This window comes from Bombina bombina, chromosome 5 (genome assembly GCF_027579735.1).
Source record: "Bombina bombina isolate aBomBom1 chromosome 5, aBomBom1.pri, whole genome shotgun sequence".
In the NCBI taxonomy this organism is placed as follows: domain Eukaryota; kingdom Metazoa; phylum Chordata; class Amphibia; order Anura; family Bombinatoridae; genus Bombina; species Bombina bombina.
In genome coordinates, this window is record NC_069503.1 from 973382056 (window position 1) to 973401268 (window position 19213).

General features: G+C 41.7%; 1 protein-coding gene across 1 annotated transcript in view; it reads left to right on the forward strand.

The window, feature by feature from the left end:
- DECR1 (2,4-dienoyl-CoA reductase 1) overlaps positions 1-19213 on the forward strand; it is a 364680-nt gene that overhangs the window by 43233 nt on the left and 302234 nt on the right. The window lies entirely within an intron of this gene.

A 19213-nucleotide genomic window follows, 5' to 3' on the forward strand; every position in this document is an offset into this window, starting at 1 on the left:
ACTGGATTTGGTATATAAAATAAAAATTTTTTTTATTAAGTTGACGTTTCGGGGTACGCAGACCCCTTCCTCAGACCAGACAACAGTGCAAATGAACAGTGTGCAATATAAAGCAACATATCCCTTCCCATCAAACAATTAGTGAAATTGCGCCAAAACCTATGTAACCATGACAACAGGTGAATCACCTAATTAACAATATTCCTACCTTTACTAATGTGATAGTTAAAAACAGTATAGTTGTGCAAATCATATAAGTGTATTTTAAAACTATTCTCAAACAATAAATGACATGACATATGAGTAGCACCTAAAACACTCAAGGTGCACCCAAAGAAATAAAATGTCCCCCTACAATGTGATGTGTGACATACTGAAATAGCTACCACAAAGAAACAACTTAGCATCGATAAAGGCAGTCTATAGGAAACAGCACTCAATAAAAGATAGTTGCAGGACCTAGGCAGTATATCAGCATTTAAACATTAGTGCATCAGTATCTCTCAGTAAAACATACTTCTCAGTAAACAAAGGACAAGTAGAGAAAAAGGACAAGTAGAGAAAAAGTGCTCATAGCCAGAAAAACACGTATGTCAAGATTTAGGCAAGCATGTAGATGTGTCAACTGTTGAACATCAGTAGATATATCGTATAGCATCCATAGACTAATCTTAGAGAGAAAGAGGGTGTCATCACACCATCACCGACTACTGAGCCTAAGGGGTAATATAGAGAATTTCAAAGCAGTGTGATTGCAATACATACAAAAAGTCAGCAACGTAAGATCGCTATTTATATCTCAAAGGGGAAAAAATATATATATCTCTAGTTCAGGTAACTTACTTGGCATGAGATGTGATAGATACTGTCAAAGTGATTACAGCGTGTTGCAGAGAGGTAGCTGGAGACAAGATATGTAAGATAAAAGTTTAAAAAACAGGCGCGGATCAACACAGTCCCTCGTCTGTGTCAACGGTGTCAGCGAGCATGGCTAATTTGCATAGCCGTCTGACGTCATCAGGGGGGTGTGTATCAAGCAGTCAGAAAACATCGATGACAGCTAACCGATGTTAGCCGCAACTGCTGGGGCAAGCCAAAAAATGATTGTACATACCTACACTTGTAGGAAAGGGGCGAATTGTCTAAACATCTGAGTATATATCACAAAAACAACAGCATAACATGGGTCTATATTGCATGTATACTTCTATCATATCCCAAAAAGGCTAAGAGAAGCCGTCTGACTTGCAGATAGTTGTATGGATCTGAGAGCCCTAGTCAGCCCAAAATGTGCTAATGTATGTTATGAGTACCATATCTATCCAGAGAGCCATATGTGTACGAAACAGTATAGGTATAGGGTTAGTAAATGTACTTAAAGAGAGCATAGTCTACCAGAATGTTGGTGCTAGAGCTAATCATGATACAAAATAAACAACCAAAAATCCTATACTGGTAAAACATATGCCAGAGTCTTGTGCCTGAGTAACATGTTACTCTTACAGTGGGATCTCAGTGTTACAATCATAGTTCCCCTGTTACAATTGGCAATCAAGTGTGGTCATATACAAACGATAAAATCAGGGTTATATTAACAGCGAGCCATGGTATCCAGATAAATCAATAAAGCATATGCATAGTCAGTGGGCAAATTTTGGAAGTAAAAGTAAAACATCCTATCACTATGCAAACAGATATTGATGATATGGCCAATGTATGTTCTTGCCTAAATCAGGAAACCTTGCCATATAGGGTAAGGTATCATGCACAGTCCGAGGAAGGACCATTGCTGGTTACACGGATATTATAGGAAACAGTGCCAGTCATTGGACATATCAAGTCCCCTCGGGTATAGGGTGTCAAGTCTGTGTAACTACTTGGTCTCCTTCTGCAGGAGTATTCTATCCCGATTATCCCGATTCTATCCCTGAGGATAAAACGTATGTCTGTTACCTTATGCTTGGCCTGTAGGAAGTGTCTAGCCACTGGTTGGTCTGCTGTTCCCTTATCCAAAGCAGTACGAATTGCTGAACGGTGATTTGCCATTCTTATCCGTGTGTTGTCAGATGTTTTACCAACGTAATATTTTCCACAACAGCAGCTTAGAAGGTATACAACGTGACTTGTTGTGCATGTGATGAAGTGCCTTATGGTGTACTTCTGTGTGGTATGTGGGTGTCGAAACACCTTGCAGGGGATCATGCGACTGCAGGTGGTGCACCCCAGGCATCTGAAGCAACCTGTTTTAGTGGATTTTAGCCACTTCTTTGTGTAGCTTTGCTCGGGGTCCGTCTGCATCAATAGATCCCTGAGGCTTCTGCCACGTCTGTATCCCATGATTGGTGGGTCCAAGTGACCAAAGGGGAGCGTTTGGTCTGTGCCAAGGATTTCCCATCTGTTTTTTATAGAATCAGCCAAGACCTTTTTCCCTTTGTTATAGGTGGTTGTAAAAACCATTCTTGGTTTCTTGTCAGCAGGGTTTGTTCGTTAGTTTTCAGACATTAATTCTTGTCTTACTTCCTCTATCAGTTCAGGTGAGTAGCCCCTCTGCAGGAATTTGTTGGACATTTTATCCATTTGGGTTAACCTGTTGTTTGCCTCAGTATTGTTCCTCAATACCCTGATCATTTGTGATTTCACAATAGCCCTCCTGGTATGTGGCGGGTGGTTACTTGTTGCCTCAAGTAAAGAATTCCGATCTGTGGGTTTTGTGAATAAAGTTGTAGATAGTTTCCCTTCCTTCTTGATGTTTTACTTCCAAAATTTGCCCACTGACAATGCATATGCTTTATTGATTTATCTGGATACCATGGCTCGCTGTTAATATAACCCTGATTTTATCTTTTGTATATGACCACACTTGATTGCCAATTGTAACAGGGGAACTATGATTGTAACACTGAGATCCCACTGTAAGAGTAACATGTTACTCAGGCACAAGACTCTGGCATATGTTTTACCAGTATAGGATTTTTGGTTGTTTATTTTGTATCATGATTAGCTCTAGCACCAACATTCTGGTAGACTATGCTCTCTTTAAGTACATTTACTAACCCTATACCTATACTGTTTCGTACACATATGGCTCTCTGGATAGATATGGTACTCATAACATACATTAGCACATTTTGGGCTGACTAGGGCTCTCAGATCCATACAACTATCTGCAAGTCAGACGGCTTCTCTTAGCCTTTTTGGGATATGATAGAAGTATACAAGCAATATAGACCCATGTTATGCTGTTGTTTATGTGATGTATACTCAGATGTTTAGACAATTCGCCCCTTTCCTACAAGTGTAGGTATGTACAATCATTTTTTGGCTTGCAGTTGCGGCTAACATCGGTTAGCTGTCATCGATGTTTTCTGACTGCTTGATACACCCCCCCCCCCAATGACGTCAGGCGGCTATGCAAATTAGCCATGCTCGCTGACACCGTTGACACAGACGCGGGACTGTGTGTTGGTCCGCGCCTGTTTTTGAAACTTTTATCTGACATATCTTGTCTCCAGCTCCCTCTCTGCAACACGCTGTAATCACTTTGATAGTATCTATCACATCTCATGCCAAGTAAGTTACCTGAACTAGAGACATTGCTGGCTGGTAGAGATATATATATATTTTCCCCTAAATAGCGATCTTACGTTGCTGACTTTTTGTATGTATTGCAATCACACTGCTTTGAAATTCTCTATATTACCCCTTAGGCTCAGTAGTCGGTGATGGTGTGATGACACCCTCTTTCTCTCTAAGATTAGTCTATGGATGCTATACGATATATCTACTGATGTTCAACAGTTGACACATCTACATGCTTGCCTAAATCTTGACATACGTGTTTTTCTGGCTATGAGCACTTTTTCTCTACTTGTCCTTTTTCTCTACTTGTCCTTTGTTTACTGAGAAGTATGTTTTACTGAGAGATACTGATGCACTAATGTTTAAATGCTGATATACTGCCTAGGTCCTGCAACTATCTTTTATTGAGTGCTGTTTCCTATAGACTGCCTTTATCGATGCTAAGTTGTTTCTTTGTGGTAGCTATTTCAGTATGTCACAAATCACATTGTAGGGTGACATTTTATTTCTTTGGGTGCACCTTGAGTGTTTTAGGTGCTACTCATGTCATGTCATTTATTGTTTGAGAATAGTTTTAAGATACACTTATATGGTTTGCACAACTATACTGTTTTTAACTATCACATTAGTAAAGGTAGGAATATTGTTAATTAGGTGATTCACCTGTTGTCATGGTTACATAGGTTTTGGCGCAATTTCACTAATTGTTTGATGGGAGGGGCTATGTTGCTTTATATTGCACACTGTTCATTTGCACTGTTGTCTGGTCTGAGGAAGGGGTCTGCTTACCCCGAAACGTCACCTTAATAAAACATTTTTATTTTATATACCAAATCCAGTGAGTGCAGTCTTCTTCTATAATGGATTATTGATATACCCGACTTGGCACCCTGGTTGATGTCCCTATTGCATTGTGAGTGCAGACACACATGGAAATATATATATATATATATATATATATATATATATATATATATATATATATATATATATATATGAGCAAGTCTTCATAAAGTCACCCTTTAATTAATGTGAATGTTTTCGGGTGTTGCCTCCTTCATCAGACATAAAAAGGCATATATATTTATTTAGCCCAGAGCGGCTGTATACTTTCTAGGCCATGCAGGGATAAATGGAGGGGGGGGGGGGGGATTCAGTGGGCGCGCACTTATTACTGTCTCACATCACGCTCAAACAGCAGTGATAACACTGGTTGAAAGGATGGCGTATATTGGTGGCAACATATCACCCTAAAGCACCTCACTGCACCCTACTGCTCCTCTGTCTTTTTTCCCCAGGGCTGCCCCATTGCGATTAACACTGGCACGCTGTTTTATCTTGCTGCATAGCAACAGCGCCTGTGAATTCTGTAGGCCTTTCTGCGGCCCCTCCCTGCTGCGGCCCACCCTGTGCAGCACCTTTTCTATAACTGTTAGCTGCCCTGCTTGTGGAGCCAATGGCTATATAGCCTCAAGAGTGTTAGCAAAACTTTCTCAGACTGAATGAAACTGTACAGACACACACAGTCTTGGAAAGGCGTCCTCTGCAAACCTCCTCACCACACTCCATTTTGGGATTAAGAAAGTTTATTGAGCTGAAAGCCCAAGGGTATGTGCCAGCCTTTGATTTTTAAGAAATCTGTCACCCTCTCTTGTTTTTAATATCTATTTCACTTATCACCAGCTACAGTTTGCAGATTTTAAAAATAAAGACAGTGGAAGCTGTATGGGTTTTGTTTGTGTGTGTTGTTTTTGTTTTTAATAAAGTCCCTACATTTTACAATTTTTTATTTTTATTTTTTTTATGTAGATGATGTATTGATGCAGTGAATGCACACTTTGTTTAAAAATAAATGCGCTTTCAAAGGTGAATTGAACAGTGTGTGTACTATAAACTTTGGAATACTACAGTCTGGCAGCGAACTACGTGTAGCAGTCTGTTTAAACAGTGGCTCTGCTCTATCGGTGATAACCCTCACACTATAACTACAGTGTTTATATGGACATGCCCTTTAGCAGTGAGACGATAACTTGGTATCCACATAAGTGAAGGCCATACACAGGTGAAAACCGCGAAAGTGGAGACAAATACATGACTCCTAAAGTTTTACCCTATTTGTCGAGCACTGACACACATGCTGAAAGCCAGAACAGTGTTTTTGTAGCCCACGCCATAGAAGTCTATGGAGAGAGGGATTTAGCTTGGCTGCACGATCTGACTTCCAGATGTTAACGCTCGTCATGACAATTTCTTACCGGATCTCTCCTCCATTTCATATGTTTTTTTGGCTAACAAGGTTGTACAGAATATTTCATAGCAATTATTTGTAACTCGGAAGTACCACCACATACACACTAGGTGGTGCTGCTCTGTTATCAGATTATTGTCACACTTTTATATACAATCCAAGTATGCAATGAAATGTTCAGTTTTATAGTGAATAATTAGACTTATTTCTGTTAAACAGAATAAAATGCAGTCCTTAAAATGTAGCCAAGGTGTTAACATTATAAAGAAAGAACAAATGCGTTTGAAACTTGTAGAAGCTTAGGTTCTCATGAAAAGTGATTTTTAAAAGTTAAAAAGTAGTTGTTTCTCCAACATAGGTGTGTCCGGTCCACGGCGTCATCCTTACTTGTGGGATATTCTCTTCCCCAACAGGAAATGGCAAAGAGCCCAGCAAAGCTGGTCACATGATCCCTCCTAGGCTCCGCCTACCCCAGTCATTCTCTTTGCCGTTGTACAGGCAACATCTCCACGGAGATGGCTTAGAGTTTTTTAGTGTTTAACTGTAGTTTTTATTATTCAATCAAGAGTTTGTTATTTTAAAATAGTGCTGGTATGTACTATTTACTCAGAAACAGAAAAGAGATGAAGATTTCTGTTTGTATGAGGAAAATGATTTTAGCACCGTAACTAAAATCCATGGCTGTTCCACACAGGACTGTTGAGAGCAATTAACTTCAGTTGGGGGAACAGTGTGCAGTCTCTTGCTGCTTGAGGTATGACACATTCTAACAAGACGATGTAATGCTGGAAGCTGTCATTTTTCCCTATGGGATCCGGTAAGCCATGTTTATTACGATGGTAAATAAGGGCTTCACAAGGGCTTATTAAGATTGTAGACTTTTCTGGGCTAAATCGATTCAGTTTTAAAACATATTTAGCTTTGAGGAATCATTTTATCTGGGTTTATTGATATTATAATATCGGCAGGCACTGTATTAGACACCTTATTTCTCTGGGGCTTTCCCAAAGCATAAGCAGAGCCTCATTTTCGCGCCGGTGTGGCGCACTTGTTTTTGAGAGGCATGGCATGCAGTCGCATGTGAGAGGAGCTCTGATACTTAGAAAAGACTTTCTGAAGGCGTCATTTGGTATCGTATTCCCCTTTGGGCTTGGTTGGGTCTCAGCAAAGCAGATACCAGGGACTGTAAAGGGGTTAAAGTGTTAAAACGGCTCCGGTTCCGTTATTTTAAGGGTTAAAGCTTCCAAATTTGGTGTGCAATACTTTTAAGGCTTTAAGACACTGTGGTGAAAATTTGGTGAATTTTGTACAATTCCTTCATGTTTTTTCGCAATTGCAGTAATAAAGTGTGTTCAGTTTAAAATTTAAAGTGACAGTAACGGTTTTATTTTAAAACGTTTTTTGTACTTTATTATCAAGTTTATGCCTGTTTAACATGTCTGAACTACCAGATAGACTGTGTTCTGAATGTGGGGAAGCCAGAATTCCTGTTCATTTAAATAAATGTGATTTATGTGATAATGACAATGATGCCCAAGATGATTCCTCAAGTGAGGGGAGTAAGCATGGTACTGCATCATTCCCTCCTTCGTCTACACGAGTCTTGCCCACTCAGGAGGCCCCTAGTACATCTAGCGCGCCAATACTGCTTACTATGCAACAATTAACGGCTGTAATGGATAATTCTGTCAAAAACATTTTAGCCAAAATGAACCCTTGTCAGCGTAAGCGTGGCTGCTCTGTTTTAGTTACTGAAGAGCATGACGACGCTGATATTAATATCTCTGAAGGGCCCCTAACCCAATCTGAGGGGGCCAGGGAGGTTTTGTCTGAGGGAGAAATTACTGATTCAGGGAACATTTCTCAACAGGCTGAACCTGATGTAATTGCATTTAAATTTAAGTTGGAACATCTCCGCATTCTGCTTAAGGAGGTATTATCCACTCTGGATGATTGTGAAAAGTTGGTCATCCCAGAGAAATTATGTAAAATGGACAAGTTCCTAGAGGTGCCGGAGCTCCCAGAAGCTTTTCCTATACCCAAGCGGGTGGCGGACATTGTTAATAAAGAATGGGAAAGGCCCGGTATTCCTTTCGTCCCTCCCCCCATATTTAAAAAATTGTTTCCTATGGTCGACCCCAGAAAGGACTTATGGCAGACAGTCCCCAAGGTCGAGGGAGCGGTTTCTACTTTAAACAAACGCACCACTATACCCATAGAGGATAGTTGTGCTTTCAAAGATCCTATGGATAAAAAATTAGAAGGTTTGCTTAAAAAGATGTTTGTTCAGCAGGGTTACCTTCTACAACCAATTTCATGCATTGTCCCTGTCACTACAGCCGCATGTTTCTGGTTTGATGAACTGATAAAGGCGCTCGATAGTGATTCTCCTCCTTATAAGGAGATTATGGACAGAATCAATGCTCTCAAATTGGCTAATTCTTTCACCCTAGACGCCACTTTGCAATTGGCTAGGTTAGCGGCTAAGAATTCTGGGTTTGCTATTGTGGCGCGCAGAGCGCTTTGGTTGAAATCTTGGTCGGCTGACGCGTCTTCCAAGAACAAGCTACTAAACATTCCTTTCAAGGGGAAAACGCTGTTTGGCCCTGACTTGAAAGAGATTATCTCGGATATCACTGGGGGTAAGGGCCACGCCCTTCCTCAGGATCGGCCTTTCAAGGCGAAAAATAGACCCAATTTTCGTCCCTTTCGTAAAAACGGACCAGCCCAAAGTGCTACGTCCTCTAAGCAAGAGGGTAATACTTCTCAAGCCAAGCCAGCTTGGAGACCAATGCAAGGCTGGAACAAGGGAAAGCAGGCCAAGAAGCCTGCCACTGCTACCAAGACAGCATGAAATATTGGCCCCCGATCCGGGACCGGATCTGGTGGGGGGCAGACTCTCTCTCTTCGCTCAGGCTTGGGCAAGAGATGTTCTGGATCCTTGGGCGCTAGAAATAGTCTCCCAGGGTTATCTTCTGGACTTCAAGGGACTTCCCCCAAGGGGGAGGTTCCACAGGTCTCAGTTGTCTTCAGACCACATAAAAAGACAGGCGTTCTTACATTGTGTAGAAGACCTGTTAAAAATGGGAGTGATTCATCCTGTTCCACTAAGAGAACAAGGGATGGGGTTCTACTCCAATCTGTTCATAGTTCCCAAAAAAGAGGGAACGTTCAGACCAATCTTAGATCTCAAGATCTTAAACAAGTTTCTCAAGGTTCCATCTTTCAAGATGGAAACCATTCGAACTATTCTTCCTTCCATCCAGGAGGGTCAATTCATGACCACGGTGGATTTAAAGGATGCGTATCTACATATTCCTATCCACAAGGAACATCATCGGTTCCTAAGGTTTGCATTCCTGGACAAACATTACCAGTTCGTGGCGCTTCCTTTCGGATTAGCCACTGCTCCAAGGATTTTCACAAAGGTACTAGGCTCCCTTCTAGCGGTGCTAAGACCAAGGGGCATTGCAGTAGTACCTTACCTGGACGACATTCTGATTCAAGCGTCGTCCCTTCCTCAAGCAAAGGCTCACACGGACATTGTCCTGGCCTTTCTCAGATCTCACGGCTGGAAAGTGAACGTGGAAAAGAGTTCTCTATCCCCGTCAACAAGGGTTCCCTTCTTGGGAACAATTATAGACTCTTTAGAAATGAGGATCTTTCTAACAGAGGCCAGAAAAACAAAACTTCTAGACTCTTGTCGGATACTTCATTCCGTTCCTCTTCCTTCCATAGCTCAGTGCATGGAAGTGATCGGGTTGATGGTAGCGGCGATGGACATAGTTCCTTTTGCGCGCATTCATCTAAGACCATTACAACTGTGCATGCTCAGTCAGTGGAATGGGGACTATACAGACTTGTCTCCGAAGATACAAGTAAATCAGAGGACCAGAGACTCACTCCGTTGGTGGCTGTCCCTGGACAATCTGTCTCAAGGGATGACGTTCCGCAGGTCAGGGTGGGTCATTGTCACGACCGACGCCAGTCTGATGGGCTGGGGCGCGGTCTGGGGATCCCTGAAAGCTCAGGGTCTTTGGTCTCGGGAAGAATCTCTTCTACCGATAAATATTCTGGAACTGAGAGCGATATTCAATGCTCTCAAGGCCTGGCCTCGGCTAGCGAGGACCAAGTTCATACGGTTTCAATCAGACAACATGACAACTGTTGCGTACATCAACCATCAGGGGGGAACAAGGAGTTCCCTAGCGATGGAAGAAGTGACCAAAATCATTCTATGGGCGGAGTCTCACTCCTGCCACCTGTCTGCTATCCACATCCCAGGAGTGGAAAATTGGGAAGCGGATTTTCTGAGTCGTCAGACATTGCATCCGGGGGAGTGGGAACTCCATCCGGAAATCTTTGCCCAAGTCACTCACCTGTGGGGCATTCCAGACATGGATCTGATGGCCTCTCGTCAGAACTTCAAAGTTCCTTGCTACGGGGCCAGATCCAGGGATCCCAAGGCGGCTCTAGTGGATGCACTAGTAGCACCTTGGACCTTCAAACTAGCTTATGTGTTCCCGCCATTTCCTCTCATCCCCAGGCTGGTAGCCAGGATCAATCAGGAGAGGGCGTCGGTGATCTTGATAGCTCCTGCGTGGCCACGCAGGACTTGGTATGCAGATCTGGTGAATATGTCATCGGCTCCACCTTGGAAGCTACCTTTGAGACGAGACCTTCTTGTTCAGGGTCCGTTCGAACATCCGAATCTGGTTTCACTCCAGCTGACTGCTTGGAGATTGAACGCTTGATTTTATCGAAGCGAGGATTCTCAGATTCTGTTATCGATACTCTTGTTCAGGCCAGAAAGCCTGTAACTAGAAAGATTTACCACAAAATTTGGAAAAAATATATCTGTTGGTGTGAATCTAAAGGATTCCCTTGGGACAAGGTTAAGATTCCTAGGATTCTATCCTTCCTTCAAGAAGGATTGGAAAAAGGATTATCTGCTAGTTCCCTGAAGGGACAGATTTCTGCCTTGTCGGTATTACTTCACAAAAAGCTGGCAGCTGTGCCAGATGTTCAAGCCTTTGTTCAGGCTCTGGTTAGAATCAAGCCTGTTTACAAACCTTTGACTCCTCCTTGGAGTCTCAATTTAGTTCTTTCAGTTCTTCAGGGGGTTCCGTTTGAACCCTTACATTCCGTTGATATTAAGTTATTATCTTGGAAAGTTTTGTTTTTAGTTGCGATTTCTTCTGCTAGAAGAGTCTCAGAATTATCTGCTCTGCAGTGTTCTCCTCCTTATCTGGTGTTCCATGCAGATAAGGTGGTTTTACGTACTAAACCTGGTTTTCTTCCAAAAGTTGTTTCTAACAAAAACATTAACCAGGAGATTATCGTACCTTCTCTGTGTCCAAAACCAGTTTCAAAGAAGGAACGTTTGTTGCACAATTTGGATGTTGTTCGCGCTCTAAAATTCTATTTAGATGCTACAAAGGATTTTAGACAAACATCTTCCTTGTTTGTTGTTTATTCAGGTAAAAGGAGAGGTCAAAAAGCAACTTCTACCTCTCTCTCTTTTTGGATTAAAAGCATCATCAGATTGGCTTACGAGACTGCCGGACGGCAGTCTCCCGAAAGAATCACAGCTCATTCCACTAGGGCTGTGGCTTCCACATGGGCCTTCAAGAACGAGGCTTCTGTTGATCAGATATGTAGGGCAGCGACTTGGTCTTCACTGCACACTTTTACCAAATTTTACAAGTTTGATACTTTTGCTTCTTCTGAGGCTATTTTTGGGAGAAAGGTTTTGCAAGCCGTGGTGCCTTCCATTTAGGTGACCTGATTTGCTCCCTCCCTTCATCCGTGTCCTAAAGCTTTGGTATTGGTTCCCACAAGTAAGGATGACGCCGTGGACCGGACACACCTATGTTGGAGAAAACAGAATTTATGTTTACCTGATAAATTTCTTTCTCCAACGGTGTGTCCGGTCCACGGCCCGCCCTGGTTTTTTAATCAGGTCTGATAATTTATTTTCTTTAACTACAGTCACCACGGTACCATATGGTTTCTCCTATGCAAATATTCCTCCTTAACGTCGGTCGAATGACTGGGGTAGGCGGAGCCTAGGAGGGATCATGTGACCAGCTTTGCTGGGCTCTTTGCCATTTCCTGTTGGGGAAGAGAATATCCCACAAGTAAGGATGACGCCGTGGACCGGACACACCGTTGGAGAAAGAAATTTATCAGGTAAACATAAATTCTGTTTTTATGTGGTTTAAAACGTGTTGCTGGTCTTTCATTTTTGCTTTCATGGCTTTTAAAGGATATTAACTTTTTAAACATGTACATCATTTGTAAATACACCCCTCACCACACCCACACTTCAGTTTTACAAACTTTGCCTCCTATGGAGGTGGTGAAGTAAGTTTGTGCTAAGATTTCTACGTTGACATGCGCTTCTCAGCATTTTGAAGTAAATAGAGTATCACCTATTGAATGCAATGGTTTTCCTATCTATTTCATAGGTTCTCTGTTATCGGTCGTAGAGATTCATCTCCTGCCTCCCTTTTCAGATCGACGATATACTCTCATATACCATTACCTCTACTGATAACTGTTTCAGTACTAATTTGGCTATCTGCTATATGTGGATGGGTGTCTTTCAGTAAGTATGTTTTTTATTACTTAAGACACCTCAGCTATGGTTTGGCACTTTTTGCATTTATATAAAGTTTTAAATATATGTATTGTACTTATATTCGCCATGAGTCAGGTTCATATTTGGGGAAGATTAACATATTAAGAAATATTTTTTCTTACCTGGGGTTTAGTCTTTTTTTCAAATTGAATACATTTTTCTTGCAAATTGCGGGCAGGATTAGGCCCGCGGGTGCGCCAAATGCTAGACTTTATTGCGTCATTCTTGGCACGAGAATTTTTTGGAGCTAAGGTACGTCCGTTGACGCAAGTTCGTCATTTCCGGCGTCTTTGTTGACGCCGAGTTCTTACACAGGGTTGCGTCGTTAGTGACGCGAGTGTGTCCTTTCCGGATGTTGTTGGCGCCAAAAAAATTTATGTTGTGCGTCATACTTGGCGCCAGATTTTTTTCATTATTTTAATAACCAATTGCTATTTGCCTCTTGCCTTTTTTCTATGTCAGAGGGCTATGCTATTGCATATTTTCTCTTGCAAGGTGTATCCAGTCCACGGCTTCATCCATTACTTGTGGGATATTCTCCTTCCCTACAGGAAGTGGCAAAGAGAGCACACATCAGAGCTGTCCATATAGCTCCCCCTCTAGCTCCACCCGCCAGTCATTCTCTTTGCCGGCTCTAAGCACTAGGGTCTCTCTATGGGACGGTAAAGTGAATGTGGTGTTAGATTTGTAGTTTTATTATCTTCAATCAAAAGTTTGTTATTTTTAAATGGTACCGATTTGTACTATTTACTCTCTAGCAGGAAAGTGATGAATTTTCTGCTGAGAGGAAAATGATTTTAGCATGTTGTAACTAAAATCCACTGCTGTTCCCACACAGGACTGAGGAGTACCAGAAAACTTCAATTGGGGGGAATAGTTTGCAGGCTTGACTGCAATGAGGTATGTTCAGTCATTTATTTCTAGACAAAACTGTGATAATGCTAGAAGACTGACAAGATCCCCATGTGGGGAGGGTAAGCTATGTTCTGAGACTTAGTATAGAATTGAATGCTTACATAACAGGGCTAATTAGGCTGGTTGACACTAATTCAGGGCAATCGATTATTTATTTAAGAAATACTCGTTGGAGACACTTAGGTACTTACTGTGAAAATTTCAAAAGGATTGGTGCATTTTTCACTGTTTTGTAAAATTGTGTGTTCTTTTTATTTCTTAAAGGCACAGTAACTTTTTTTTCAAATTGTTTTTTTATTTGATTAAAGTGATTCTAAGCCTGTTGGTTTATAATACTAGTCTGTTTAACATGTCTGTCACCAAGGAAAATCCTTGTTCAATATGTTTAGAAGCCATGGTGGAACCCCCTCTCAGAATGTGTCCCACTTGCACTAATATGTCTATACACTTTAAGGATCATATTATTGATCTTAAAGATATGGCCCTAGATGACTTTCAGACTGAAGATAACGAGAAAAGTCTGTCCACCTCTCCCCATGTGTCACAACCAGTTACGCCCGCTCAGGCACTGCCTAGTACCTATAGTGCGTCTGCTCCTTTTACATTACAACAAATAGCGTCAGTCATGGATAATTCCCTTTCAGTTTTCTTATCTAAACTGCCTGTGTTGCCTGCAAAGCATGATAGCTCTGTTTTAAGAACAGATTATGAGCATTCTGAAGCTTTGGTAACTTTATCTGATGTACCCTCACAACGTTCTGAAGTGGGGGTGAGGGAATTGATGTCTGAGGGAGAAATTTCGGATTCAGGAAAGGTTTCTCATCAGTCAGATTCAGATACATTGGTTTTTAAATTTAAATTAGAACACCTCCGCGTATTGCTCAGGGAGGTATTAGCTACTCTGGATGATTGCGAACCTTTGGTGGTCCCAGAGAAATTGTGTAAAATAGACAAGTATCTAGAGGTCCCTGTATACACTGATGCGTTTACGGTCCCTAAGAGGGTTGCGGATATCGTTGCTAAGGAGTGGGATAGACCAGGTGTTCCTTTTGTCCCCCCCCCCCCTATTTTTAAGAAAATGTTCCCCATAACTGACCCCATGCGGGACTCGTGGCAGACGGTCCCTAAGGTAGAGGGGGCTGTTTCTTCACTTGCTAAACGCACAACCATACCAATTGAAGACAGTTGTGCTTTTAAAGACCCTATGGATAAAAAGTTAGAGGGTTTACTTAAGACAATTTTTGTTCAACAAGGTTTTCTGCTCCAACCTATTGCCTGCATTATTCCTGTAACTACTGCAGCTGCTTTATGATTTGAGGTGCTGGAGCACTCGCTCCAGACAGAGACCTCATATGACGAAATTATGGACAGAATTAAGGCTCTAAAGCTAGTTAATTCTTTTATCACAGATGCCGCTTTGCAATTAGCTAAGTTAGCGGCGAAGAATTCAGGTTTCGCCATTATGGCGCGCAGAGCGCTTTGGCTCAAGTCCTGGTCAGCCGATGTGTCGTCAAAATCCAAATTACTAAATATTCCTTTCAAGGGAAAGACCCTCTTCGGGCCAGAATTGAAAGAGATTTCAGAAATCACCGGGGGAAAGGGCCATGCTCTCCCTCAGGACAAGCCTTTTAAGGCTAAGAACAAAGCTAATTTTCGCTCCTTTCGTAATTTCAGGAGCGGTTCCCCTTCAGCCTCTCCAGCTGCGAAGCCAGAGGATAATGATTCACACCCCAAGGCAACCTGGAAGCCTTACCAGGGCTGGAACAAGGGTAAACAGGCCAAAAAGCCTGCAGCTGACCCTAAGACTGCATGAAGGGGTAGCCCCCGATCCGGGAACGGATCTAGTAGGGGGCAGACTCTCTCTCTTCGCTCAGGCCTGGGCAAGAGACGTCCAAAATCTCTGGGCATTAGAGATTGTATCCCAGGGATATCTTCTAGAATTCAAGGACTCCCCTCCAAGGGGAAGGGTTCATATTTCTAGTCTGTCCACAGATCAGACAAAGGTAGAAGCGTTCTTACGCCGTGTAGAAGATCTACATATAACGGGAGTGATACACCCGATTCCAATTGCAGAACAAGGACTGGGTTTTTACTCAAGCCTGTTTGTGGTTCCCAAAACAACATTTTCAGACCAATCTTAGATCTAAAATTTCTATAAAAAAAAAAGTTCCTCAGAGTCCCATCTTTCAAGATGGAGAACATTCGGATAATCTTACTTCTGATCCAAGAAGGTCAATATATGACTACCGTGGATCTAAAGGATGTGTAACTTCACATTCCTATCCTCATTGATCATCAGTTTTTCAGATTTGTTCTTCTAGACAAGCTTTACCAGTGTGTGGCTCTTCCTTTAGGGTCGGCCACTGTTTCCAGAATTTTCACAAAGGTGCTAGGGTCCCTTTTAGCGGTTCTAAGACTGCGGGGCATAGCAGTGGCACCTTTCCTAGACTACATCTTAATTCAGCTGTCTTCCAGAGAGCCAAGTCTCACATGGAGATTGTATTGGCTTTTCTGAGGTCTCTTGGGTAGAAGGTGAACACCCATAAAGAGTTCTCTTTCCCCACTGACAGGGGTTCCTTTCCTAGGAACTCTGATAGACTCGGAAGAAATTAAGATATTTCTGACGGAGGTCAGAAGGTTAAGCTTTTAGCTCCATCAGTTCTCTAAACCTCCTCTCTATGACCTGCGTGGACACGCAGGACTTGGTATGCAGACCTTGTGGACATGTCCTCTGTTCCATCATGGATGCTGCTGATGAGGCAGGATCTTCTAATACAGGGTCCGTTAAAGCATCCAAATCTATTTTCTTTACGTCTGTCTGCTTGGAGATTGAACGCTTAATGCTATCAAAGGCGTGGTTTCTCTGAGTCAGTTATAGATACTCTGATTCAGGCTAGTAAGCCTGTCCCCAGGAAATCTATCATAAGATATGGTGAAAATATCTTGTTGGTGTGAATCCAGGGGTCACTCATGGAGTAAGATTAGGATTCCTGGGACGTTGTCTTTCTTCCAAGAAGGATTGGAGAAAGGATTGTCAGCTTGTCCCTTAAGAAGACAGACATCTACTCTGTCTATTTTTTTACACAAATGTCGGGCAGAGGTCCCAGACGTACAGGTGTCTAATCAGGCTTTAGGAGAATCTAGCCTGTCCATATGACTGCAGCTCCGCCATGGAGTCTAAATCTAGTTCTTTCAGTTCTTCAAGAGGTTCCGTTTGAACTTTTATGTTCCATAGATATTAAGTTATCTTGGAAAAGTTTCTTTTTTTTGGTTTTCTTCATAAGGTTATTTTTAATAAGAAGTTTAACCAGGATATTGTTGTTCCTTCTCTGTATATTGACGAAGGAACGTCTGTTAAATAATCTTAAAGTTCTACTTGCAAGCAACTAAGGATTTCAGACAAACATCTTCCTCTTGTGTTGTCTATTCTGGTAAGAGAAGAGGTCAGAAAGCGACGGTTACCTCTCTTTCTTTTTGGCTGAAAAACATCATCCGTTTGACCTACGTGACTGCTGGCCAGCAGTTTCCTGATTCAATTACTTCCAGAGCAGTGGCTTCCACATGAGCTTTTAAAGACGAAGCTTCTGTTAAACAGATTTGTAAGGCAGCGACTTGTTCTTCGCTGCATATTTTTTCCAAATTTTACATATTTGATACTTTTGCTTCCTTGGAGGCTATTTTTGGGAGAAGGGTTTTACGAGCAGTGGTGCCTTCCGTTTTAAGGGGTACTTGCCTTGTTCCCTCCCTTCATCCGTGTCCTAAAGCTTTGGTATTGGTATCCCACAAGTAATGGATGAAGCCGTGGACTGGATACACCTTGCAAGAGAAAACAGAATTTATGCTAACCTGATAAATTACTTTCTCTTGCAGTGTATCCAGTCCATGGCCCGCCCTGGCATTTAAGTCAGGTAATAATTTTTTTGTTTAAACTACAGTCACCACTGCACCCTATGGTTTCTCCTTTTTCTTCCTAACCTTTGGTCGAATGACTGGGGGGTGGAGCTAGAGGGGGAGCTATATGGACAGCTCTGCTGTGTGCTCTCTTTGCCACTTCCTGTAGGGAAGGATAATATCCCACAAGTAATGGATGAAGCCGTGGACTGGATACACCGCAAGAGAAAGTAATTTATCAGGTAAGCATAAATTCTGTTTTTCCTATTCCTGAATCTGTCATAAGGAAATTGACAATTTTGCTTTATATGTTTGATGTCTCAATCTGATCCTGCCTCAGAAGTATCTGTTGGAACTTTGCTGCCTGATGTCAGTTCTACTAAAGCTAAGTGCATTATATTTCCGAATGTCATTTGTATTGGTTATCATGATAAACTTTTACATGCAGATATTGTGTCCATCAGTAAATAGTACATTGCCTGTTGTTGTTCCTTCAACTTTTAATGTACATGTTATACCTATGAAATTTAAAGAATTGTTACTGATTCTGTTCAGAAGGCTTTGTCTGCTATTCTGCCTTCTAATTAATATAAGGTCTTTTAAATCTTCTCATAAGGTTGATGAAATTTCAAATGACCGACAACATAATGAATTATCCTCCTCTGATGAGGATCTATCTGATTCAGAAGATCCTTCCTCAGATATTGACATTAACAAACCTACTTATTTATTTTAAATGAAGTATTTTTCGTTCTTGGTTAGAAGTGTTAATTATTTTTGGATATTGTGGAAACTAGTCCTCTTGATATTAGAACTAGTAAATTCTGTTTTTAAACCTCCTGTGGTTACTCCAGAGTTTTTTTTCCTATTCCTGATGCAATCACAGACAACTTCCAAAGTTTAAAATAGCAAAAAAAAGCGTTTTTTGCTATTTTAAACTTTGGAAGTTGTCTGTGATTTTGTATCGCCATATAGCTGGCAAGAAAAGTCTCCATTATCATAAAACAGCCGTTTGGTAACAAAGACCCAACGATATCCATCACCAGGAGAACAGGCTAAAGTGTACTAGCCACTGTTAAGTGCTAGCCTGCTGATTTGCACTGGTCACAGTACGGTGCCTACACTTGTGGTAAGCACAATTATCACCTGTACACTTGTGTTATTGTAATAGGATTACACTATGAGGCGCCCTCTTTCTGCTTTTGTCTTCTAACAGTTACTCCTTACAACTCGGGATCAAGAGGAGCTGCCTTGTCTCTCATCTGTCATAATACTATTCAAGACTCTTTATAGTAACTATTTGCAATATTGGTTACAAATTGGACTTTGTTTCTCTTGTAAGGTGTATCCAGTCCACAGAGATATTCTCCTTCCTAACAGGAAGTGGCAAAGAAAGCACACAGCAGAGCTGTCCATATAGCTCCCCCTCTAGCTCCACCCCCCGTCATTCTCTTTGCCGGCTTTAAGCAATAGGGTCTCTCTCGGAAGGGTAAAGTGAATGTGGTGTTAGATTTGTAGTTTTTGTTCTACAAGCAAAAGTTTATTTTTAAATGGTACCGGTTTGTACTATTTACTCTCCAGCAGAAAAGGGATGAAGATTTCTGCAGAGAGGAAAATGATTTTAGCATGTTGTAACTAAAATCCACTGCTGTTCCCACACAGGACTGAGGAGTACAAGAAAACTTCAGTTGGGGGGAACGGTTTGCAGATTAGGCTGCAATAAGGTATGTTCAGTCATTTATTTCTAGACAAGACTGTGATGATGCTAGAAAAGGACTGATAAGATCCCCATGAGGGAAGGGTAAGCTTTATTCAGAGACTAAGTATGGAATTACAAGCTTACATGACAGGGCTAATTTATGCTGGTTTGACACTATTTTATGGGTTGACACTTTTTTATGGCGAACGGTTTTTACTTATAAATATCGTTTTTGAGA